This window comes from Mesoplodon mirus, assembly GCF_964341445.2.
Source record: "Mesoplodon mirus genome assembly, chromosome: 13".
NCBI lineage: Eukaryota > Metazoa > Chordata > Mammalia > Artiodactyla > Ziphiidae > Mesoplodon > Mesoplodon mirus.
Genome location: NC_138989.1, coordinates 69528439 through 69555553, shown reverse-complemented (window position 1 = coordinate 69555553; position 27115 = coordinate 69528439). Strand labels below are relative to the sequence as shown.

The 27115-nt window shown below is 37.7% G+C and overlaps 1 long non-coding RNA gene across 1 annotated transcript; it reads right to left on the bottom strand.

The window, feature by feature from the left end:
• Positions 1 to 2340: 2340 nt before the first annotated feature.
• On the bottom strand, positions 2341 to 2716 carry LOC309814916. Its single transcript, XR_014295774.1, has 2 exons — positions 2683 to 2716; positions 2341 to 2444 (listed from the first exon to the last, which is right to left on the bottom strand). It is a non-coding gene; the product is annotated as an uncharacterized lncRNA (long non-coding RNA).
• Between the last annotated feature and the right edge of the window lie 24399 nt (positions 2717 to 27115).

The following is a 27115-nucleotide window of genomic DNA, read 5'->3' as shown; positions in this document are numbered from 1 at the left end:
TAGGTTGCTTCCATGTCTTGGCTGTTGCAAATAGTGCTGCTATGAACATTGGGGTACATGTATCTTTTTGAATTATAGTTTTCTCTGAATATATGCCCAGGAGTGGGATTGCTGGATCATATGGTAGCTCTACTTTTAGTTTTTTAAGAAACCTCCATACTGTACCAATTTACATTCCCACCAACAGTGCAGGAGGGTTCCCTTTTCATCATACCCTCTCTAGTATTTATTATTTGTAGACCTTTTGATGATGGTCATCTTTTAAAGTTAAACAAATTAAGCTTAAAAATCATTTACTCTGTAGTATACATAAGATTATGTTTTCCTTATTTTTGGCAAAAGGGATCATTTCTTTTCCATTGTTCTACCAAATGGTGTAAGAATAGAGTACTCTGATAGGGGAAGTAGTTGACAAGAATTGCATGTTTGTATGTGAAAGGAGAGCCAATTTTTTGACAACAGATTTTGGAAAAACTCATGGTCTATACTAGCAAAGTAAAATGGAGAGGATAGGAAGTAAGAGAGAGGGAGGAAGAATGGGACAGAGGAAGTGCTTTAAAACATAGTGTATTAATAGAAAATTTGAGTATAGTAAGACCAATAGGTATAAAAACTGACTGTTATTGAAAAGATTGTTGTTCACAGACAAGAGATTTGGGCACATCCAGCCATGGGGAGCCACCCAGGGAAGGAGGGAGAGGGAGAAATGGTGAGCGAGAGCCTGTATTGTGGTTTCTTCAGAAGGACAGGGAGGCAGGGTGGGCAGATTTAAGACTGGCTAGTTTGAATAATTTCAGTTGGCTCTAGGGCATAGGGGCTGTTCCTTTAGTTGTCTGGCACCTGGCCCTGGGGTGATTAGGGCAGGTAGATAATGTCTCAGAGTGTGAGAGTCTCTGTAGTCTCTGATAGGCTCTGTATTGGTTCATTTGTGTTTGAAAAGTGCAGGCTCCACTCTTGATTGAGTTGGTCCCTGTGTCTAGGAATTGACTATACCTGGAACGGGCAGCCCCTCCAGGGTCAACAGTACTCCAGATGTCAAAACGTCAGAATATAGGCAATAAAAGATATGGTTAATGCAGGGAGAAAAAAGGAGGGTTGGAGGGAAATTAAGAGGAAAGATATACAAGATATCCTCAAACCAGTAATGATGTTTTAAAATTTTAATTTAATAGTGCAGATGAAGACGTCAAGATTTCCCCTGGCAGATGCAAAAAGTTTTAAGCACTCTCTCTTCTTGGCCCCTGCAGAGCGTTTTAAAGTTTCTACTATAACAATACTATCACAATGCTATAATTCTAATTATTTGGGGGATATCTGTTATCTCTACTGACTCAATAGCCCTGGAAGTTGGGACTTTTTTGTCTCCTCTATGTAGCTACTCTAGCACTTTCCACATCCTTTAAAATGTTTAAAGGAGGAAGGGAAAGGAAGATAAGAAAAAAAGAAAGTGCTAAGGTTTTAATGACTGCTAGTATAATAAGGGGACTTGAGGCCCAATCTCTAGGGAAACAGCAAATGACAGAATTATTCTGTAGGGAGGAGGCTAGCACCACGAGTATCATCCAATAAAGTATATCATTTAAATCACTGATGCCATCAGCTTGGATGATACCTGTGTCCTTGGCCTTACCTTGTGATCAGTCTGCAGATTAATACTTAACTGTAATTGTGGAGGAACATAAGAAGGGGAAATGAAGATGAAAAGAAACTCATCGTGAGCCGAAGTGCTCATAATTGTCTAATATGTAAGAATAATGATAGGAATGAAAAATGAGAATGAAAAGCCTACGTATGTGTTGAGTTGCTTTGCTAAAATTTCAAGAAAGAGGGATACAAACATGGGGACCAAATGAATCGATAGATGTCTACGTTTCTCACCGTTTAGAAGATAAACTGTGATGTGCTGTGCTTAAGAGAGAATGTATCAGCAGAGTGGTTATAAGGGGCTGACTTCATGAGGCAATATCTGCCAACGTCAGACAGCACTGACTGCAGTTTGAGAGAAGGATGCATATGAAGGGAAATACTGCATCTGAACTAGAGTGGTTTTAGAGGAGGTGGTCTCCCATTGTTAGAAGCACAATTTACCCTCCTTCACTAATGATTTGGTATAATAGGCCCCTGTTTGTACCATTCCGCTACATTATCTAGGGGAAATCACTGTAGAAATGTTTTTTTGTGTGTGTGTGTGTGTTTCACGAGAATAACTATGTACTCTCTACAGCATACCTTTCCAGGTTATGAATTCTAGCCCTATTCATTGTCTTCGAACCACTTTGCAATTATTTGTGAATTATAGGTAACTAACAGATATGTAAATGCTATCCTGTTTGGTAGTGATTTTAATTGATTGCCTCCCTTCTAGGGAATCCAGTTTTGTCCCCATTTGCAATTCACCTTTACATTTTTTTTTTTTTACTCCATATCATTTTGTGCCCTTTTGCCTTTTTTTTTTTTTTTTTTTTTTTTTTTTTTTTTTGCGGTATGCGGGCCTCTCACTGTTGTGGCCTCTCCCGTTGCGGAGCACAGGCTCCGGATGCGCAGGCCCAGCGGCCATGGCTCACGGGCCCAGCCGCTCCGCGGCATATGGGATCCTCCCAGACCGGGGCACGAACCCGTATCCCCTGCATCGGCAGGCGGACTCTCAACCACTGCGCCACCAGGGAGGCCCTGCCCTTTTGCCTTTTCCTTTGAACCAGTAATAATATCTGCTTGGTTCCTTCAAATCAGATGAGAAAAATAAAATCTTTAACACATGTTCATTTTTATATATGTGTGAGAATCATGAGTTACCAATTTCTGAAAACTATCTTTAATACCACATTTAGAGGAATAGTACCTTCCAGTTTTGGCTTACTTTTGATGAACTGTAAGTAGGGTAATAATTAGTCCAAAGATAAGACAAGTCATTCTTGAAGCAGTTTAGAATTTTAAAATTTATTTCCAATAGGCTATTCCTTCTTTTCCTCTTTCTCCTCCTCCTCCTCTTCTTCCTCTTCTTTACTGAGAGAATCAGTTAAGTTGAACAGATGCTTTCTTAGTGACAATATTAGATTCAAAAAGAATGGGTTTTTTTTTTTGGTTTTTTTTTGTGTGGTATGTGGGCCTCTCACTGTTGTGGCCTCTCCCGTTGTGGAGCACAGGCTCCGGACGCGCAGGCTCAACGGCCATGGCTCACGGGCCCAGCCGCTCCACGGCATGTGGGATCCTCCCAGACCGGGGCACGAACCCGCGTCCCCCGCATCGGCAGGCGGACTCTCAACCACTGCGCCACCAGGGAAGCCCCAAAAAGAATGTTTTGTTTAAAGTGATAGCACTATAAATATTCAAAAAATGTTAAAGTCTGTGTTGATTTACTACAGTAAACAAGGATTTTTTTACATTGTAAAATTAACCATAATCTCCGTGATAAAGTGCTAAATTATCTTGACAGGAGAATAGTCTGCCACCTTTATATCTTTCCATTTTTCCAGAGCCTGCTCATCAGGCTTATCAGAAACTAAGCAGAAGTTTTCTCTAAGAGAAGAGAAAACAAATTCTGGGTTTAGTTTTAAAATATTACCTAGGAAAAAAATAAAATGGAATCCCACTACAGCAGTCGTGAATAGACAGAAAGACATTACTTAACAAAAATACCGAGACAAAATAAAGGATCATGCCATCTTTCCCTTTTCACATTCCCTCCCAAGAGGAATTCTGGATCATTCTTGCCGTTTGAGTTTCACAGTTCTGCTTCAATGGTGAGAAAACACTAGCAAGGTTTTTGTTTTTGGCTCTAGACGCGCAGGCTCGGCGGCCATGGCTCACGAGCCCAGCCACTCCACGGCATGTGGGATCTTCCCAGACCAGGCCACGAACCTGTGTCCCCTGCATCGGCAGGCGGACTCTCAACCACTGTGCCATGAGGGAAGCCCTTTGTTTTTGTTTTTACAAGCTTTGCTAGTCCTCCCTACCCCTGACACCAATTAAGTGTTAGGGATTCAAGTTGTTCCGACTTTTAAGTTAAAGTTGCTTTATACAATTCCTTTTCATTGAACTCACTGTATTTGTTTTTCCTGACCCCTCCTCCACCATGGGCCATAATGTGATATAAGTAGGCTTGAACATTTTGATTTAACTGACCAATTTTTTTTTCTTTTCAAAGTGTGTGTAGTCAGAAAGCTACCTTTAAAGTTTATATTCATGATTAAATTTACCAAACATTTATTGAGCACATGTTATGAACTGTTGTGGGCCTGAGAACACACCAGTGAAAGCTGCAAGGCCCTCAGGATGCATAAATCACTAGCCACAATTTCAACAAAGAATTGGAGCCACAAGACAATTTGAATTTTTTTTCAGTTCTAATTGTATTAAAAATTTCTTGAATTTGTGACCTGCATGCTTACAAAGTAGCATCTTCTTTAAGGTAAAGGATCTTCTGATATATAAGAATTTTGAGATTACTGTAAGCCTGACCCAAGTAAGAAAAAGAGCTCAGAAAAGTGATATTGATGACAAAGAATTCAGAAAAAGACAAAGTCTTGACACATACAGATATAAAAATGTTTTACTCCTGTGATATGATCTTTTACTCAGGATATGAAGGAACCCAGAAAAATGTTTAACCTGTTCAAGGAAAGGTCAAAGGAACACATATTTATGTGGAATAAAGGAATGTTGAAATGAATTGCAAATGGAGACAAAACTGGCTTTTCCATAGGGTGGAAGAAGTCAATTAGTTCACATCAGTTGCCTACAATTTACACAGATTTGACAAATGAACAATGAGCAAAGACAACGAACACAGCTGGAACCTGATGACTGAGAAAGGTATGCTACAGATGAGGCATAGTTTTCTATGGAAACAAAAAGTTTTCGGCAGAAGGAAAAGGAGATAATACCAAATAAACACATTAAACCTAGTTAATTTCTGCAGATCATTTTGATCTCAGGTGGCCTCGGCCTGCCGTGGCTTGAAGTAGGGTTTCAGTTCCCAGCCAGTGATTGAGGTCGAGTGGCAGCAGTGAGAGTGCCGAATCTCAGCCACTAGACCAGTGGTCAGTGACAAGGCCCTGGCCCTACGGCTCTGCAGAAAAAGAATTCCCACAAAGACGGAAAGTAGTGAAACAAGTAAAGTATTTATTAGGAGAAAAGCGTACAGTACGTGTGGATAGGCACACGGGCGGTTGAGAGAGTCGCGCCCTCGTGGCAGTTTAAATCACTTATATGGGGCATTTCTTCCATGTTTCCTTTGACCAATCATTTTGACTTGCCTGGTTTCAGTGTCCATATTTGGTGTATCTTGGGATCTTCCCACGTGTGTGCACGCATTTCTTAGCCAAGATGGATTCTGCCGAAGACGCCTGTGGGTAGTGTGCATCAGTTAGCATCACTCCCCTTTTGACCTCCAAGGAGCCTTTCTGTGCATGTGTAGTTGGGGAGGTCTCCTGACTTTGAGAATGAGAAATATGTGGTCTCTTATTTTCTATCTGGGCAGGGCCTAGCCTCATCTCTCAATTGTCCTGTTATTCCCATCTCGGAGTATCGGTCCATAGGGAACGAACTCAAACTTTTTGCCCCGGGGGCCCATCTGTCTCCTGCCTCAATGTCATCTGTAGGCTCAGAGTGCCACAACCATGCAGGAATGGATACATAGAAGGAGCTATGGTCAAAGGCAACACAAAGTACAGGAAGCATCTTGTTACATCTGCCCACTGCCTCCCCATGGAGTACCCACCATTAACCATGACCCTGGCACCTTGACCACAGGTGGTAGACCAGGGGTCAGATGCTGACCCAGGCTAAGTCAGTTAGATCCTCTCTCAAGAAATACAAACTTTGAACTTGATGCCAGCTCCTGTCTGGGTTTATCCATTTGAATGTAGGAAATGCCAACTGCTGGACTCTGTCCTGGTAACGTTTAACCATGTGCATAGTGAAGCAATGAAAACTAGTATCAGAAAAAAAGATGGAAGAAAATCCTCAAAAAGAAGCAGAGCTGAGGGAGAGACAGCTTCTTGATGAGTTGCCATCTTTTGGTCCCAGTCCCTTATGAAGGTCAGTGTTGACACAGAGTAAAATAAATGATATAAGGCCCCTCTCTGAAGAGAGAACATGTGTAATCAGAAATATGAGCATCTTGAAGCCTTTAAGTAAAGGGAAGCTAGTATTAATTTTCTTAGACCTTAAGGTAATTGGTTTATTCAGATATTGTGCTGTAATGTTTTTTGTTGTCGACTGAAGAACAGTGTATAACCTAAACGTTGAGAATTATGTTTCATTTAGCACACTTGCTGAGGACTTAAGCCCGGAAGACAGCCTCTCATGTAGCTCTGAGGGACTGTTCCCAAGAGATACAGGAATTTTTGCAACAAAAACTAGGTAGTCGGAACAACAGAAGATTACTGTTAATTAAAGAAAAACAGACATCCCAAATTAATGAATTTAGTGCTTTTCTATTTATAGGAAGATGCAGGAGTCTAGGCTTATTGAAATCATTCCTTTGATATGCACCTTAACTATCTAGGGCCATCCTGAATTCTTTTATTCTTTCCCATCCTGAATTGCCTCAGGGTACATAGTCAGGTCAGCTGCAGTGGCTGATGGCTTGATGGCCACTGCAACATTCTCTGTTTACTGATGTGGCAGGCGACATTCTTTGTTCACATTGTTCTGATAAGAAAATCAACTTTATGACCAAGTAAACTGCAGTTAGTAGGGCAATCAGATTAAAATACAGGTTTTAAATAGGGTTAAGTTTGGCTATGCTGTGTTATCATAATTATGGATTTCTGTAGTGGTTTCCTTCTTTCTTTGTAAAGAAAGAAAGATATTCTTGCTGACAAATTGTTTTATTCCAACATTGTTTTGACCCATTTAAATAGTAAATCTACAAGAAGCCAGAGTTTGTGAGACATTCTTAGATAATTTTATAATTGTGAAAAATCACAAAATATGGCTAGTATGCAGGGTAGTGACAGTTTATGAGTTATTTTTAATGTCAGTCACTTCAGATTTAACTGAACTTAATATTCAACAGCAATTCATTTTGAGGATCTTTTTAGTGTTTCCATTTTATTTATTGTGATTCTTAGGTATGTCCCTGGAAAAGTTGATTCTCTCTGATTAAGCCAAAAAGAGTTTTATTTTTAATATCAACACTTCTGGCTTCTACCTAAGGGGTAGAAAGCTGGAAAGAGCATGGCCTCCAAGTAACCACAGAAAAACCAGATTATGTACAAAATCATAGCTTTTCTTGAACCCATTAAACAGCTGAGATTGCAGTGCAACCAACTAGCCTACTTTCTTAGGAAAGACGGGCACCCTCCAAGGACAAGTAAGATGTGAGCATCATTTCTTCTGTGGCAGTGGGAAGAAGTCAGGGTCTCCATGCAAGCTGTAAGAAGAAATTCACACAAAATTTTTTTTTGATTCGATAAAGGCAGAGTGTGGCTGGCCTGAGGGTAAAGAGCCACTGGGACCTTAATCCATGAGGGAAATTCACACCTGCCCTCAGGCTGTCCTGGAAATCAGTGCATTCATGAGCAAGACTGAAAGCAGGGCTGGTGAGGAGGACAAAGCCTCCATCAGCGGAAGGCTCTGAAGGAGGAGCAGAAGTCCACTTGGCTCCTTGGCCATCGAGGAACAAAAACCACGAGCTTCTTGGGGAAGGGCTACCCTGTAGCCCTCCGAGGCACAGGTGAAAACCCATTGCACCTGGAGCAAGAATAAAAAGGAAACATCCTGTACCCTTAGGCGGCCCAGACTGTTTAAGTTCTCAAAACACTACAGGAGGAACAGGATCACTGAGAAAGCTCCACCTCCAAAATCCAGGGATTCAGTGCCAACAGAAACCTGTCTGGGTTTCAATTGCATTATGCTCTGTGAAAGAATTCAGACTCAAAAGGCTAAAGAAAAGCCCCATAGGGGGAGAAAACAGACCAGTGTTTGCAAAAGGCTGGGGTTAGGGGAAGAGGACTAAAAGGGGCACATTTATGAAGGAATTGTTGGAGGTGATGGATCTGTTCTATATGTTCATTGTGGTGGTGGTTACATAACTGCATGCATTTATCCATAAAATACAGGTTCGTATACTATATAAATTGTATGTAAATTATACCTCAATAACCTTGCTTAAAATAAAATAGTTGATGTAGGATTCTTGGATTATGATAACAGCTAGGTAGAATTTGAATCTGCCCAAATTCCTCTCCTTATAAAAATCTACATACAGACTTGATTAGCAACTCAAAACTCCATGGATAACATATATAATAGAACTGGGTGACAAGGTGTCCTCATTAATTCCCAAATTTGAGTGGATAGAGACAAATCAATGACAGCTACAAGACATGCATTTTGTCAATATCTATATGGAGAAAGCACTGGGGCTTTCTAGCTACAGACTAGAATCCCAAAATAGCCATCATATACTCACTGAAATGCTAAGAGACCCAGTTTGTGAACAGCAGCTGAACTTGAGAGAACTGCTGCACTCAGTAGTGGATAAATGCAACAAGTTTTCAGAAATGTCGGAAGGGGTTTGTATAGTTCCTGCCCTATGAATTCTCAGAATGAACAAGGAAAGCTCCCTTCCTGGACAAAGCCCCACACTAAGAGAAACTCCTGGGAATAGAATTTAATTGAGTACTACAGGGTAAATGAAGACACAGTGGGAGAGAATGTTCAAGTCAAAGTTGTGGAAGCGAAAATCAAGTCAAAATGTGTGCTACCATGTTTTGTCACACTTCAGAAAAATAAAAGGAAGTAATATAGCTGTGAGTTTTGAAATGCTATCCAGAACCAACCTTTTCATTTTAGTTCAAGAAGAGTAAATTCACATGAAGATGAGCAAGAAAAAGAACTGAGATCAAATTCTTTGCAATGTTATTAAAAGAAGAGAATTAGAATAGCATCCCCAACCACAGCCAGTATAAACCTGCCATAAAGATGTGTCCACAAGAAATATAAGTACAAATTATTATTTCAAAATTAGCTAGAAGATATTAAGAAAATGAAACCATGTGAAAAAAACCAACATAAATCAGAATTAGAAAAACTCAAAAGTGAGATACTAATTATCAGGAAATAATTAGATATAAAATAATTAGAAATGAAAAGAATCAAAGACTAAGCTAAATGGAACACTGGAGTATATAAACTCAAAGATAATACCTCTAGAAAAATACAAAGTGAAAATAAGACAGGCTTCAAAAATCAAAAAGTGATGGAGAAAAATGATAAAAATATTTGAGAGAAAAATGATGAACAAAAAAGATCTGAAGTATGTATTGTAGTAGTCCTTCCAATGCTCCCTCCTACCCCCCAAAATGAAAGAAAACAGAACAGTTACTAAATGCTATAATTTTTTAAAAATTCCTAAAGTTAAAAAACAAAAGGAGAGGTCAGACAGCAGCAGCAAGAAGAACTACAATCTTGCAGCCTGTGGAACAAAAACCACATTCACAGAAAGATAGACAAGATGAAAAGGCAGAGGGCTAGGTACCAGATGAAAGAACAAGATAAAACATCAGAAAAACAACTAAATGAAGTGGACATAGGCAACCTTCCAGAAAAAGAATTCAGAATAATGATAGTGAAGATAATCCAGGACCTTGGAAAAAGAATGGAGGTAAAGATGGAGAAGATGCAAGAAATGTTTAACAAAGACCTAGAAGAATTAAAGGACAAACAGAGATGAACAATACAATAACTGAATTGAACTACACTAGAAGGAATCAGTAGCAGAATAACTGAGGCAGAAGAACGGATAAGTGACCTGGAAGGCAGAATGGTGGAATTCACTGCTGTGGAACAGAATAAAGAGAAAAGAATGAAAAGAAATGAAGACAGCCTAAGAGACCTCTGGGACAACATTAAATGCAACAACATTCACATTATAGGGGTCTGAGAAGGAGAAGAGAGAGAGAAAGGGCCCGAGAGAATCTTTGAAGAGATTATAGTCAAAAACTTCCCTAACATGGGAAAGGAAATAGCCACCCAAGTCCAGGAAGTGCAGCGAGTCCCATACAGGATAAACCCAAGAAGAAACACGCCAAGACACATAGTAATCAAATTGGCAAAAATTAAACACAAAGAAAAATTATTGAAAGTGGCAAGGGAAAAATGACAAATAACATACAAGGGAACTCCCATAAGGTTAACAGCTGATTTCTCAGCAGAAACTCTACAAGCCAGAAGGGAGTGGCATGATATACTTAAGGTGATGAAAGAGAAGAACCTACAACCAAGATTACTCTATCTGGCAAGGATCTCATTCAGATTCGATGGAGAAATCAAAAGGTTTACAGACAAGCAAAAGCTAAGAGAATTCAGCACCACCAAACCAGCTCTACAACAAATGCTAAAGGAACTTCTCTAAGTGGGAAACACAAGAGAAGAAAAGTACCTACAAAAACAAACCCAAAACAATTAAGAAAATGGTCATAGGAACATACATATCGATAATTACCTTAAATGTGAATGGATTAAATGCTCCAAGCAAAAGACACAGGCTTGCTGAATGGATACAAAAACACAACCCATATATATGCTGTCTACAAGAGACCCACTTCAGACCTAGGGACACATACAGACTGAAAGTGAGGGGATGGAAAAAGATATTCCATGCAAATGGAAATCAAAAGAAAGCTGGATTAGCTATACTCATTTCAGATAAAATAGACATTAAAATAAAGAATGTTACAAGAGACAAGGAAGGACACTACATAATGATCAAGGGATCAATCCAAGAAGAAGATATAACAATTATAAATATATATGCACCCAACATAGGAGCACCCCAATACATAAGGCAACTGCTAACAGCTATAAAAGAGGAAATCGACAGTAACACAATAATAGTGGGGAACTTTAACACCTCACTTACACCAATGGACAGATCATCCAAAATGAAAATAAATAAGGAAACAGAAGCTTTAAACGACACAATAGACCAGATAGATTTAAATGATATTTATAGGACATTCCATTCAGAAACAGCAGATTACACTTTCTTCTCAAGTGTGCATGGAACATTCTCCAGGATAGATCATATCTTTGGTCACAAATCAAGCCTCAGTAAAATTAAGAGAATTGAAATCATATCAAGCATGTTTGCTGACCACAACACTGTGAGATTAGAAATGAAATACAGGGGAAAAAACGTAAAAAACACAAACACATGGAGGCTAAACAATGCGTTACTAAGTAACTAAGAGATCACTGAAGAAATCAAAAAATACCTAGAGACAAATGACAATGAAAACACGACAATCCAAAACCTATGGGATGCAGCAAAAGCAGTTTTAAGAGGGAAGTTTAGAGCTATACAAGCCTACCTCAAAAAATAAGAAAAATCTCAAATAAACAATCTAACCTTACACCTAAAGGAGATAGAGAAAGAAGAATAAACAAAACCCAAAGTTAGCAGAAGGAAAGAAATCATAAAGATCAGAGCAGAAATAAATGAAATAGAAACAAAGAAAACAATAGCAAAGATCAATAAAACTAAAAGCTGGTTCTTGGAGAAGATAAACAAAATTGATAAACCAGTAGCCAGACTCATCAAGAAAAAAGTATAGCACTAACTTGAAGTTAAACTTCCAAATATAATGTTACAACAACACCTCAGATCTGATAGGGAAATTGCTGTTGCTACTGCTTTTTACCCAACAAAAGGCTAGATGCAATCATTTGTCCTGTTGTCCTAAACTCTACTTTATGGGATCTATAAATCCCGCCCTTACCAGGGTTACTTCTACCTGGGGAACCTGGCCTTACAGCCCACTTGCTACTTCCCAAACTACAGCAAGCAGAGTGGATTCTGTACAGTCTCCTTCCTCATGTTGCTCACGTCCATGTTGAAGTCTCAGGTGATGAGAATAATAGTGGAGCCTAAGGTCGGAGGGGTGGGCATCATCCTTGGGAAATGATTGACATTCTACATGAGAAAATACTTTTCCTTTTTTCCTGTTTATCTGTTTATCATCCTATTTATTTTTACTATAGAGCTTACAAAATGGAAAATACATGAACAATTTTACGTTCTCCACCCAGAGTTAATGAATGCTAATACTTTATTTTATCTTCAAATATCTTACACATAAAAGATGTAAAATGTAATAGTTGACAGTCACCCTTGTTTTCTTCTCAAGTTCCAAAGTTCTCTCTTCCTTCCAGAGGCATCATTATGACAGAGTTTACAAGTCTTCTTCCAGTTCACGTGTACTGCACGTTAGCAAGAGTTTTGCTCAGGGACTACAATTAGAAGGAATATTTTGAGATTGCATTGAGATACAGTGCCTGTTTTTATATACAGTCAGATACAGCCAGATTTTCCACTAAAATGGATGGACCAGCATTTAAGATTCCTGTTTTCCCATTTCCCTGCCTGCTTGATATTTTTAGACTTTTCAATTTTTGCCAATTTGATGACTGTTAGTTAGAATTTCACCTTAAATTGAATTTTTCTGATGCTCATTATAGGATCATCTTTGATAGTGAAACCTTGGATTTTCTATATACAAACTATACTTTGGTCTAAATTGATACACAGATGCTAAACTAGGCCATAGCACAGAAGTCATACTCGTTTTGTTCACTTGCCAAAGAGTAAAGCATCTAGTCTGATCATTATAGTGGATACACATCAAATCAGTTGTAGAGTCTTGACCTGAGCTGACTCTCTGGATTTGTGCCTCCTAGAAATTGAGAATTTGAACATGACAAGTATGGGTTACTTACTTGAGAATGCTGAACTTGTAGGTTGACATTGGGACTGAAGTTGCATCCTTGAGTGGCCATTATGGGAGCTATGGGAGAGAGAGCCTGGTGATGCAGAGGAAATGGAGACCCTGGTGGCCCTGAGTCAGGTCAGAGGACTTCAAGGTACCTTGTAGCCTTCCAATTCTAGTTCCAGATCGGAGACAGACCCACCTTCAGTGCTTGCCTTTAGGCTCTGGAAAATCTCCACCGAGTGCTTATAATAAATCACCCTTTATTTATGGTCTGTTAAGTGGGCAGTGACCTGGACCCAGCCAACCCCCTGTTATTTTTTGTTTGGATATAGCAATCACTCTTGTCAGTGTAGACATTTTTCCTTTATGGCAAATAAAGGAACAACCTAAGGGACAGGCACTTTTGTACCTTTTGGGAGATGTTAAACAAAGGCTTAATCAGCATGTGTTCCTCTAGCAGAGTGGAAAATAAATCAGATTCGGAGCTGTAAGATATGAGGGAGAGTCTCTGCTGTTCCCTAGCTGTTTGAATTCAGGCAGGGAACTCTTCTGAATATAAATTACTGATCTATGAGATAAAGACAGTAATATCTATCTCTCAGGATTGGAGTAAAGACTTAGTGAGATTAATTGAAATAATAGATGCAAATGGGCTTTATAATACATGTCACCATAAAATAGAAATGGTATAATTTGAGGAAAAAAATCAAAGTCAGAAGGTCAGAATAATGCAGTTTTCCTGTGTATTTGCACCTTCTATCTTCTGTGGGTTAGAAACACATAGCTCAGTTTCCAGAGCAGTTTAAACTCCATGAGAAACATAAACTTTTTGGTGAGGATTTTTCTAGGGTAAGCCTAAAACTAGGAAGGAAAGAAAGAAATCTTAAGCATAAACCATGCTTTTTGGCAGTTTATTAAGTCTCTCCTTTCTCATTGCTACTTCTTTTTCTTTCTCATCAATAACCCAGCAACTTCACATTAAGCAGTAACAAATTCCTAAAGAAAGAGAAATTCTTAGCTGATGGAGATGAAAGGTAGACTTGCCCCTGATTGCTGGGCAACCTGGAAATGTCAGTTCAGTAGTTCATTTGGTAGGAGATTGGTAATGAGGTTGAGAGATGATTTCCAAGATTAATGAAAGAGCAGCAATAGACTTGGATTTGATGAGCTCACATGACTGTGTACACATGGAGGGGGAAGGACATCAGGGGCTTTATTAAGCTAGTAGTTATTAAATATTTCTATTCTAATTTTATTTTTTAATTATGATAAAATATACAAAACATAAAATTGACCACTTCCAACATTTTTAAGTGTACAGTTCAATAGTGCTAAGTACATTCGCATTGCTGGGCAACCACCAATCTCCAGAACACTTCATCTTGCAAAACTGAAACACTGAACCTATTAAACAAAAACCATTCTAATTATTTTAGAACTTTTTTCTGTGGAATTGCTTGGCAAAGTACATTAGAGATCAGAAGCAATAGATACTGTGCCTTGTGTATGACATGTATATGTCATTCTTAGATTACAGAAGCAGAACTGGCACCAGGTCCAAAGTATTTGTACCAAATTTGACACAACGTGCTTTTAATAACTAATCATAATTAAAAGGATTCTGATGACAATAGTGACATATGTCCAAATATCAAAAGCTGTCCTCAGATTTGATTTAAGGACTAAATTTGAGTTGATTTCATTTATTGTGCTGGTTGATGAATCTGTTCTTTAAAATGATAAGAAGTGGTAGCAATTATTAGGACTTTGATTTCATGGAGCAACTGATTTGGATAGGAGCCCCTTACTTGGCTAAGTTCGTGAGCACTGGCCTCCTCTGCTTATCTTGGGTGGTGAGTGTGGACTCTCAGATCCATCAAGAGACACATTATTGATTCCTTTCTGAAGGAGAATTTGGCTGACATTTCTTCCATGACATACACTTGTATGGTAATAGAAGATTTTCCAAGTTCATTTTTATGCCTACTTCAAGCAATTGTCAAAAAAAATATCTCTTTCTCTATTGCCTTTCTAACCTTAGCACTCAAAACAACTTGAGGTTAAATCAATTTCACAAAACAGAAAACTGTTGGGAAGGAAATCAAGTAGATGTGAAAATGGCAAAGGCTTCTTGTTGTCATTTTTCTTAGACCTAGAAAAATACTTGGAATAAAAAAATTCAAATTAATTGATCATATAACCTCTCTTATCCTTAATCAACTCATTAGACACTGAAATTTTAATAGAGGTAAACAAAGTCCTGTGTTACTTGCACGATGAAAATGCACACATGGTAACTGATGCTGGAGCTGTAGAAAAGCTGGAAGGATTTTAACAGATGCTTTTAACAGGTTTTAACATGCTTCTCCTAGCATGACATGGATTATTATTCCTATTATCATTTACTCTTCCATCTGAGGACAGGCAGAACTGTCACAGTAGGAGAAAACAAGGAAGCAATAAAAATGAATGTTCTCCCCCAGCTGACAAGAATTTATCTTGCAGCATTTGAAATACTATTTAGGTAGAGTGAAAAACAGAGTAGGTCTGAAACTATACCACCAAGGTACTTCAGATTATCATAAATCAGTTCAGTTGTTCCATAGACACCTTTCTGAAAAACAGTTGAATGCAAAATATTTGGAGGTGTATTAGGAATGATTTAAACTAATGTTTATTCCTAATTAAATCATATTAATCTGCTGAAAGTAAAATGATATAGTATCAATTTCACTGAAAAATACAGTTATGACTAAGAAAAGAATTCTTGACAGACATTTATTAAAAATAACCAGTTAGGTAGCAGTTAATGTTTAAAATAAGAGAATCAAAGAAATTAGCTACTGATTCCAATTTCTATCATCTTTATTAATCACTCATTTTATATCTTTAAAAGCAATGCATTAAAATAAAGATACTTAAACACATATGCAAAAAAGCAGGAGCAAATCCTTTACCATTTATGGAAAGTTGCAGTGAAATAATTTTGATACCACTCAAGCTTTGTGACATTATTATTTATGCAAAGAGAGTTAGAAATTAACTTGTATAATTCTGTCCAACTGTGGAAATAAATGAAGGCTAACCAAATGAGAACAAGTAGGAGTCTGAGCTTGATATAGCAAGAGTCAGCCACGACACTAGCCTTTAAGGTCAAAGACTCAAAGGCAGGCAGAGGAGTGGGAAAGTCTTATAATGGAAAGAGGAAAGGCTTCAAGTACACCCTGAATGGAGGTTGTTGGCAAGGGGGGAGGCAGGCGGACTAGAAGCAGGGCATCCCGTATGATTAGTTAGGGATGGCTGGATATTTGGCTTTCTCTTGTTGGTCTTAAGTTGGAAGCAAGAACAAAAACTGACAGGAAAGCTGTCAGGTATTAAGTCCTGGCCGTTTGGGGCTAATTGTTACAGGAGTTATTGTTTGGCTTTCTGAATTGTTGCTACCGATAGCAGTCTGATTTCCTACAAGTCTGGCTTATAGCACATTGATTTCCTGGCCTTGTTATTGCAGATAATGAGGTGGTTGGTTTCTGGGGCAGGTTGCTGCAGTTTGTGGGTCAGAGTTCTGTTTCTGTGTAGGGGCTTGTCATTGTTCATTTGTATATTCAGTCTCTCAAAACAAACCCGTGTGAAAGACAACTGCACAGGACAAATAAAGAGATGCTTTCATTTAGGCCGTTACAATAGGGATACTATTTATTAGTGAGAAATATCTCAAAGAAGAGAGAGAAAATCCACAGTTTTATAAAGGCCAGTAAATAAGAGAGTCACGAGGAAGAATGGAGCTGGGCTTCATTTGAGTTACTGAGAAAGGATGGAGATTTGACTTATCTTGGAAAATACTACAGCAGGTGGTCATTTGCTATTAGCTCCCATGACGTAAGGCAGTGGGGGAATTTCTCAACCTTGGTTGCCTTCCGAGCCCAGGACTGTTCAACATCATCTCTAGTAAATAGTGGATTGTTTGATATAAGTCAAGTGCTTATATATAATTAGTTGCTTGATCTATCGTTCCCTCTTGCTATTATCTATACACCGGTTCTAGCTTGAACCAATTCACAGTGTATTTGTAGGAGAACTCTGAGAAAAGCACCATCACTTCTGACAGGAGTATGTCAGAGGGGGCTTCATGGATATATGTTCACATCTAGACTGGACTGGAAGGATGACTAGAATGTCAATGGGCATTGCAGGTGGGTAAAATGGAATGCACCGTGATCCAAAGCATGGAAGCAGGAAGCTGACATGGCCTTTTTTGGGGCTTTGTGTAGGGAAATTTGGCCAAGTTAACCTGGAAAAGTAAAAGGGAAGACAGGTCAGAAAGGGCCTGGGGAATTTGGATATCATTTATCAGACAGTGCAGAGCTAGTGAAGATTTGGGGGGAAGGGATTAATGTGTCAAAGTGATTCTTTAGGAAGATCAATCTCATGGCAATGCAAAGGCTGCATTCTTAGAAAGAGACTAATGAGAAATTAAGGAAATGTCAAAAAATACGTTGACCCCCAGAAGATAAAGAACTAAAATAGAAGGGGCAACAGTGGCTTTTAAGAGGAAAATCAGAAGGACAACTGCTATTTTTTGCTTCTCCAGCTTGCATTCTACCTTCCTCTAGTGGTAGCACATAAAATTTCATTTTTCTTTGCATGAATCTTCCTTCCCACACTTTCTTGTGAAGTGTAGACTTACTTATTTTGAGGTGCCTATGGGATGACCACATGGGGATGTCCAGGAAATAGTTTAATATATATGTTGAGAACTTAACTCATATTTTTGGGCCCAAACCTCCTCTCATTCTGGCTTGCCGTGTTAGTGACTGGTGCCAGCATCCTACTTGGACTCCTGGGTATGTTTGTTGACTCTTTTTCTTTCCTTTATCTTACAAATTCAAGCAACAATGAAATCTCACCCACTTTATTTAGTAAATAAGATCTGAATCTATCCTGTATCCTTTCTTTCCCAACTATAATGCTCTTAGCCTCACCCCTCATCATCTCTTGAATGGACTTCTGAATACCCCCCTAGTTGTTCTACATCTCTCCCTTTCCCTCTCAATCCAATCCCTGTATTAACCTTGAGATCTTTATAAAACATGCAAATATGTGCAAAATATATGGTCATGTAATTCCTTTGATTGTTCTTACTTTCTATTACCCTTAGAATAAAGTCCAAATTCCTTTATGTAGATTACAAAGTCTTATATGACCTAGCTCTTTTATCTCATCATCCTGATTTCTCAGTTCTACCCTTTCTCTATTATACTTCAGTGAAATGGTCTTCATTTAATTCTTCGGATATATCACTATTTTTTGGCTGCCTCCAATTTTTTAAATGTGCTTTTCTATCTTCTTGTAATTTTCTTTTCCCCTCCAGATATACTTCCATCCATATCTCTTCACTAATCTTTATTTATCCTTTAGATATTAACACATATTTTATTCCCTTCATGGAGACAAATGATCCTGAAGCTTGTGGGAGAGGTCTGGGCTAGAGGTACGTAGGCAATAGTGAAAATTCAAAATAGATAAAATTTCCCTGGGACAGCATGTGAAGCAAAAGAGAAAATTGCTGAAGGTGGCAATTTGGGGGAGTACCAAAACTTAATGGAGAGGCAGAACAGAGTGAAAAGTTGAGGGTAGATAGCTAAAAGGCACTAAGTGAAGGGATTCAAGATGAAGCTAGCCATCAATAGAATTAGGTGCATCCTTGAGGTCTTTTAGGGTTAAGATCTGAAAAATGTTCTTTGGAGTTACCATTTAGGAATTGATTGGTGATCTGAAAAGAGTAGTGCAAGTGACCCTTGAACAAGGCGAGGGTTAGGGATGCCAAGCCGGTGCAGTTGAAAATCCACATATAATTTTATAGTTGACCCTCCATATCCACATTTCCACATCCACAAATTCAACTAACCCCAGATGGTGTAGTACTGTAATATGCATTGAACAAAATCCACATATCAGTGGACCTGTACAGTTCAAAGCCATGTTGCTCAAGGGTCAACTGTGTTAGCACTGTATGGAGGATAAAAGTGTGAGTTTTATGCCTGGTCATCCAAGAGGCATAAAACTTTATTTTTATGCTTCTCCAAGGGGTTAAAGACTAGAAGAGTGGCAAGGATGTAGAGATAGCAAGAATAAAATAGTTTTTTGAGAATTAAAGATGACAGAGAGTGGAAAGAAGAATTATCATTGTAGTTTTGGGAGGATGAAGATGGATGAGCAAGGGTTTGTGTATGTGTTATGAACTAGAGGTAACTCTAATAGGGGACAAGAAAAGAAGATTAATTTCTTGCTACATATTTAGGCTTCCTCTTAGAGGTGGTATCATGTAAAAAATGGCAGCATGAGACTACAATATGGCTAATCACAGATAGTGTCTGTAGTCATCTTTTATATTGGTATTGGAAAAGCAGTTTCATTCATATTGATACATGGTTGTTTATGATATTATGAACATTTTCTTTATTCTGTGATTATTTTGAAGGTTTGGGCTTGTATTCCTTAAAACAATCAGAATAGGGAACTATTTCCCTACTTAAATGCTCTCAGCTCCTTCCTATAATACACGCTGGGCTAGGAAAGGGGAGTTTGTGTATCAGACTGGCATAAAAACAACTAGTTTTTTCCTTTTTCCTAGAGCAAGGACTCAGTCCAAAGATAGAATAGGTTGCTTCAGGGAGTAGTGAGTTCCACATCACTGGGATTGTTCAAGCTTCTGTGAGTCATTCAACATTGATGAGAGGCTAGATGATTTTTAAAGGCACTTCCATCCACAATAATCTATGAATTTCACATTACTAAATGACTGGAGAACTTGAATGCAAGCTGCATGCCAAGTTAAGAGTAAATAGATGTGAGCTGTTAAAAAAGTAAGCAGTGAAGTGGAATCTTGTTTTTGCTGGCAAGATTTGCCAGGGATAATCTTCTCTAAGAGAACTGAGAGTTGATTCTATTAATGTTTGTTGTTGCTCTTTTTAGATAGATTTCCATCTTGTGCTTAACTTCCAAGCTATATTTTCAAGAAGAATGAGAAGATAGGATGAGACCTCTATCATGTGATATCTGTCTAGAACCAGAACAGTCAGTACAGCTTTGTATTCACGGAGTGTTCCAAAGAAATTGGCTGGGGTTCACTTTCCCCCATCTCTATGTGGTTGGTCTATGTTGTCATATTTTCCCATCATTTCCTTGTCCCTTTTATCATCCACCCCCTTTCAGATGAGAAAACTTAGAGCAGTTCTGAAGGGTTCAAGGTCATGGAGGGAATCAGTGGTGAGAAATCACCATATATGTCGGGAGAAAACATCAGTAACAGAATGATCAATGATGATTCATCCAGATCCTGTCTTGATGCTGACATTTGTCCTTATGCTTAGCATTTCTGCATGCCCAGCACTATACGTGCATTTTCCACTCAGTACAAATTGCATTACTGTGGATGCCCACATACTGTTACTTGTAGAACAACTAAACAAATACCAGAAATAGTAAAAGTCAAATTTATATTAGAAGGCTCATTTCTCCTGTCAAAACATCTGATCATTGCCTTTACCAATGATGAATTCCTTAATATTTTTGTTACTCAGAAAAAGTATGATTAAAAAAAGATAGAACCATGAATTTGAAAAAAAAAAATCATAACCAACCTCAAATATTTTCTAAGCTTTATGTTTCATTAAAGACGGCAAGAGGGGCTTCCCTGGTGGCGCAGTGGTTGAGAGTCCGCCTGCGATGCGGGGGACACGGGTTCGTGCCCCAGTCCGGGAAGATCCCACGTGCCGTGGAGAGGCTGGGCCCGTGAGCCATGGCCACTGAGCCTGCGCATCCAGAGCCTGTGCTCTGCAACAGGAGAGGCCACACCAGTGAGAGGCCCGCGTACCGCAAAAAAAAAAAAAAAAAAAAAAAAGAGACGGCAAGAGAAGGAGCCACAGCAAAGAGACACAATATATTTCAGGGGGGTTTATGTATTTGACAGAAAAGTGATCAATAGAATTATTCAACAATTTATTTCACAAATGCAAATAATAATGGAAAATCTCAAATAATTTGACTTAGGTTTTTGTCTAGATGATTCTATTTTTACTTCCTTTTCTGAAGTAAGGATACTTTTAAATTCTTACTGTGGGCAGCTAAGTGCATTTTAAACTGAGATACTTGAACATAATCAAATGTTTAATTAGATATAATATGTATCTCTCCGATGACCAGGCATGATAGAGTAGAAAGTCCTTTTTCCCATCCCTGACCTGAGGAGAATTCAATGGAATTTAATTCAACAAATATTTATTGTATGCGTACTCTGTTACAAACACTAGTATAGGAACTTGACATACATAAATGGAAAATACAGTCACTGTCTTCAAGGACATCTGTCTCGTGGAGGAATTCATAGCCTTGTGAGACAGTGTTTCTTAAAACTCTTGAGTCCCATTAGATTCTCATTTTTAAAGCCATTTCTGTTTTCAAGATTGCATTAATTTGTTTATCTTGGTTGAAGGATCTCACCAATTCTCTCTCAATTTTCATAGAATAATATAAAGAATGGGATCTGAAAATGTCTTGATGAGAAAGCCTGGCAGCATTTCCCATAAATACACAGTGTCTGTGTTACACTTCACAACTTCTTAGTGGAATGAACATTTTCCCAGTCTGCAGCCTTTCTTAGCTTGCTTCATGTATTTGCATGCATCTTGATCAGAGTCTTATTTCTGAGTTAGCTCACATCTCTTCTTATAAATAAGATCCAACAGAACATCAGAAGGATCAACAGTAAGACAAGAAAAAAGACTCCAAATTTAGAGTTTCTCGTTACTTTCTTAGTAGTCCTTGTGAACGTTGACTGTGGATCTGGGAACAAAAGGAAGAGCTGATTATTTTGTGGGAAACCAAAAAGAAAATTAGAGAGTTTCTAGAAAATCAAGATGATGTGTTTTTCCTACTATTAGATAATATCAAGTAATTGACTCTTGCCTTTTCTCACAAGACTCAGATATCAGTATTTCACTATCCTGTAAATCAATTCAGTATTTTGCACGTGTACAACTGTGAAGCCAAAGATAGTTGAATAGGTTAGGTAGTGCTTCTGAAACTTTGAGTTTCAGATCACCTGGGGGATTTTGTTAAAGTGCAAATTCTGATTCAGGGTCTGGGCTGGAAACTGTTCTATATCTGTTCTAATAATGTAGCCACCAGCCACAGGTGGCTACTGAGCATTTGAAATGTGTGATGGAAATTTTAATTTAGTTTAAACAGCCACAAGTGACTAGTGGCCTCCATTTTGTACAATACATGATTAGTCTGTCAAGAAAAGTCAGACAATTGACAGATCAGCAACAGTCTTTAAGATCTCTTATATTTTCTTTCTATTTCTTTTTTCTTCTTATTTTCTAGATGGTAGTCTCTTTTGCTCATTTGATGGTATTGAATTTTCTGGTAGAATCTTTAAAAAGCATATGGAGCTTTTTTTGGTAAACCTATGTAGCTGTGTCTGAGGAAAGCAAAGTCAGTTAACCTTTTGTTAGCTTTTCCATCCAAGGTACACTCAACAAAGCATAGAGTTGATGGCACATTAAAATGCTCAATGAGAGCCAATGTGCTTCATTCACTCACGGAAAAATCTCTTCCTGTGCTAGATATTAGAATAAGTAGGTTTGCTTTTGAATATATTTTATTTCTTCATTTAAAATTAAAAAATTCTTTATGTCTGTCTTCTGTTAAGATGGGAGTGTAAGATACTTTAATACTGAAGGTAGCAAGTACAATCAGTGAGTAAATCATCTAATTAATATTTACTCTGAATAAATATAAAGATCCTTCCTTTGAGTGATTTATCCTGAAAAATAAATCTTCCCTAGGGGTACAGACAAAATCTGCTAACTTTAGTACATTAAATGGGCACTGGCTGAGGTGACTGTACTCCCATAGATTTTTAAGATAGTTTATTATTAGTAAATATTTACATAGTATTTTTATGCAGCAGGCACTATTCTAAGTGATTTTAGTAAATATTTATTTAACCTTAACAACAATTCTGTTAGGTGTTAGTGTCTACCCCATTTTATAGATGAGAAAACTGGAGCACAGATAAGTGGAATTAATTTGTCAAAGGTCAAATGGCTAAAAAATAGAAAGCATGTTTGAAAATTGTCAGAATCCATGCTCTAACCCCTGCCCAATGTGCCGTGCTGTGTGACTGGTTCAGTATTGGCTTCGTATTAAAGGATAGGTTTCTCGTGTTAGGCTGTGTATTTTCAGAGTATTTCAAGAATCACTAACTCATTAGCAGTCTTTAAAAGTGGAAGGCATTGTGACCATTCTTATTTCTGTTTTTCCTTATGGTCAAGCTGTTGAATTTTGTATTCGAATTTGAAAAGGGGTTGGAATTCGATTTTCCAGCTCTGTCTTATAGTATTTGTGTCATTTGGGGCAAAATTCTTCATCTCTAAACTTCGACTTGCTCATGCCTCTATGTGGTTAATCATAGAGCCTACCTCAAAATGTTTTCTGTTAGAATAAAATGAGAAATATATAATCCACATAAAACACTTAGCCCAAAGCCCTTTAAATGTTCATCAAGTCCCCAAGAAATATTAAAACAAAAAGAAATTTAAACAAAACTAATGTCAATATGTGAAAGTATTGACTGAGGCTGACTCCATGTAATAAAGTCAAATACAAAAATTGCCTGTAAATTTGATGAAATTCAAATAGCTTAATCACAATTGTACACCAAGGTAGAACGTTTTACTAAAACTATCTATTTGGAAAATAGAAATTAAATGTATAAATTGATTAGTTTCTCTATTCCCTATATGAGTATTTTATAATGTATAAGATGTGTTAATTCTTATTTGTGTTTAATATTTTAATGAAGATTTGGGTGTAAAAATGGGTTTAGTATAATATAGGGTCATCATATTCATTCCTTTCTAAAAATGTCTAACACCCTTGACCTCAAAATGTTACCATGAATAATTGTCCTCACCAAACAAATCATGTGGTTGAAAGCTACTTGGGGCAAATATTGCAACTGGTTATATATAGATAACTGTCAATGTAAGCTTTTTTTTTTCCTTAAAAGCTTATTGGTTAGTTAGGGTTGAGGTATGGCTGTAAGGTAAGAGGATTTATTTTACTTTTAAAACTATAATTTCACATTTGAATTACTTTTGGCCTTTTAAAGAGGTAACTTGGGAGAGTTTATATTTATTGCAACAATGTTGCCATAACTGCAAATACTTTTGAACTTTTTAAAAAAATTCCTTCATATTTTTTGACACATTCATAACAGTTTAGCAACCGTGTGTACTCTTCACCTATTTGCAAATGGATTTGACTTTTAGAGAGCACTCAATGTCATTCAGAACTAAATCTATGGAATAAGATGGATGATTAAAAATTACTTATACTTTTGATGACAACAAGTAGACTTGAGATACAATTGTGAGACACAGTTACCAAGAAATAAGATGTTGTCAACCACCCCGAGGCTAATAATGCTAGTATCAGCAAGAGCTTGCTAGGGTTCTAATACTTTCCAGCCACTGTTTTAGGTAATTAATTCATACCATTTTATTTAATCTTCGTGGCAACTCAGTATTGTTTTTTTTTCTATCAGTTGAAAATAATGATACTTAAAGGCTTAGGTAACATACTCAAGGTCACATAGCAAAAAGCAATATAAGGTTTCAAATTTAAGATTGTATAAATCCAAAACCCATGCTCTCTCCACTACTTACAGTGTTCTGAAGTATTATCTCCCAAATGCTTGAATTATACTGAGTAAGGGCAACATTAATGGAGAAAATACCTAATCTAGCTCAGTAATGAAATTAAGGGCAATGTTTATTTGGATGATGTATTTGTAAAAAGAGGTCCTATTACTTTTAGGACATGCTTCTTATATTCTGGCAATTTTACAGATTCAAGTGCAAATCACCAAGTACTAATTTTATCTAATACTATGTTGAGTAGAATATTTGCTCAACTGTAAGCCATTGAATTTGATAAAAATGTAACATGCCTTTAATGTGGATAGTTCTTGTCATGGTTAAGTTGGTGAAAATCTTTGTAGTAATTTATTTATTTAAAATTTAATTTTTTATATTGGAAGTATAGTTGATTTACAATGTGTTAGTTTCAGGTGTACAGCAAAGTGATTCAGTCATATATATATATATATATATATATACACACACACACACACACACACACATACATACATGTGTGTGTGTGTATGTGTATTCTTTTTAAGATCCTTTTCCCTTACAGGTTATTATAAAATATTGAGTACAGTTTCCTGTGCTATACAGTAGATCCTTGTTGGTTATCTGTTTTATATATAGTAGTGTGTGTACATTCATCCCAAATTCATAACCATCCCCCCCAACCCCTTTCCCCTTTGGTAACCATAAGTTTGTTTTCTATGTCTGTGGGTCTATTTCTGTTTGCATATAAGTTTATTTGTATCATTTTTTTTTTTAGATTCCACATACAAGCAATATATGATATTTGTCTCTCTCTGTCTGGCTTACTTCACTTTAGTATGATAATCTCTAGGTCCATTCATGTTGCTGCAAATGGCATTAATTCATTCTAATCCAACACTCCAAGTAGGCTACTGGATCTACCTAGTTACTATTCAGGAAAGGGCCAACTGCTTCTAAATTGCCCAAAGCCCTTCATAGTTATGCCTGTTAATTCATAAAGGGAGAATAGGTGGGTGGGGAAATTGGAATGGCTCATCTAAGTGGTATTCAGTCTAAACCTGTATGTGGAAAGCGTCCTTCTATACATCAAACCTAAGACCATTGTTATTCTCTATGACTGTGCATCTGGCTTCTGGACTTGATTCACTAGGTAGAAGAAGATAATGGATATTAAATAGGCAAGTCACAGCATCTCCAACACTTTGTAAGGTATCTACATTACCCACTCGTAACCCACAGTCATGAGTGATACCCACTCATTCCTTTTTATGTTGAAAAAAACTTTGTCATCTTTCTGGTTCGATTAACTCTCATGATACCTGGCCTACTGTAAGTGCTTAATAATTTCTTGTTTGCTGAATAAACATTTGAGCCTAAAAAAAGCTTTCATATATTCTTCCCAAATCAGTTTCAAAAAATAGCCTCAAATGGGAGTTGAAAGAAAGAGAAAAAGAAGCTGAAGGAAAGGAGAATGAGAGAAAATGGAGAGAAGAAGAAGTAATATTTTCAGTTGCTAGCCATGCTGAAAGGAAAGAAATTAAACCTCTGAGCTAAAGGACTCGAATCTATTTCAAGGTGAGAACTTTGACTTTGCAGCCCTTGGGTCTTGGCCATGACTGTGGGGAAACCTCAGTGCATGATTGCCCACACTCTTTTCTGCACTGGGGCACCTGACAGCACCTGCAGACATGCTCAGTATTGGGATGGGCATGGGTGAGCGTCACGAGTCATGTCGGGATCCTTTTCTAAGCTTCATTCTGGAAGCATGCAAGAGGTGTGAAGCTTTAGGGTCAATCATAACTTCTCTAATGAGGAAATGCACCAGTACATGTTTTGTTTCCTTCCCCCCAAGTACAAAAAGTTTGCTGTGTCCCTCTCAATTTAATTTGTGGCATACCATTTAGGAAAGACCTATTTAAGGTAGTGCCCCTAAGAAAAGATAAATTTCTGGATGGAACTAGAATAAATATCCACAGTGAAAATTATTTTGGCCTTACAACGCCAAGTCTCTTCCCCTTTTTCTTGCTTTTTCACAGGTGGTAATCAAGGCACTCTGCATAATCCACCAGAGTGTTTGAAAGGGTGAGGTGGCCAATGACAGGATGGCAGAGAAAAGCGTTTGTATTTGTGCATCAGCAGAGCTAGGTTACTGCCAGCAATTCGGGAGAGGACGGTAGCCTGGCCTGGCTCGTCCCATGACTGCTCTGCCCCAGTTCCAATAACCAGGAAGCCCATTAGAGTATAAATAGCAATATGACAAATCTCCATTCAGTTTATAGTGTTTTTATTGCAGGCTGCGGTAGCAAATGATTTATCTAAGGTAGAATTCCCTAATGAGCACAACCAGCCACAATGTACAGACCAATTTAAAGCCAGTGTTTACAAATTGCAAAATACTTGGAAACAAAATCAAGAAAGGTTGATTCTTTGGTTATAAATTAGTTTGTTCCTAGACACTAAATGTATGGATTTTTAAATTGCCATATGGCTTAAACAAAATAAAGCAAGAAAGTCCTCTCCCAGCAAATCACAGAGAGGAGATCTGCCTCGGCTTGAATTACCTTCCTTAGGGCTTGATCAGATAGTAAGTTTCCAAGTCTATTGTTTTTCAGTAACAGTCTTTTCCTGTAAACTTCCATTTGAAATAGTTATGCCAGTGCTCTAGTGGTTTCTTTAGTGGGGTTTCAGCAATGA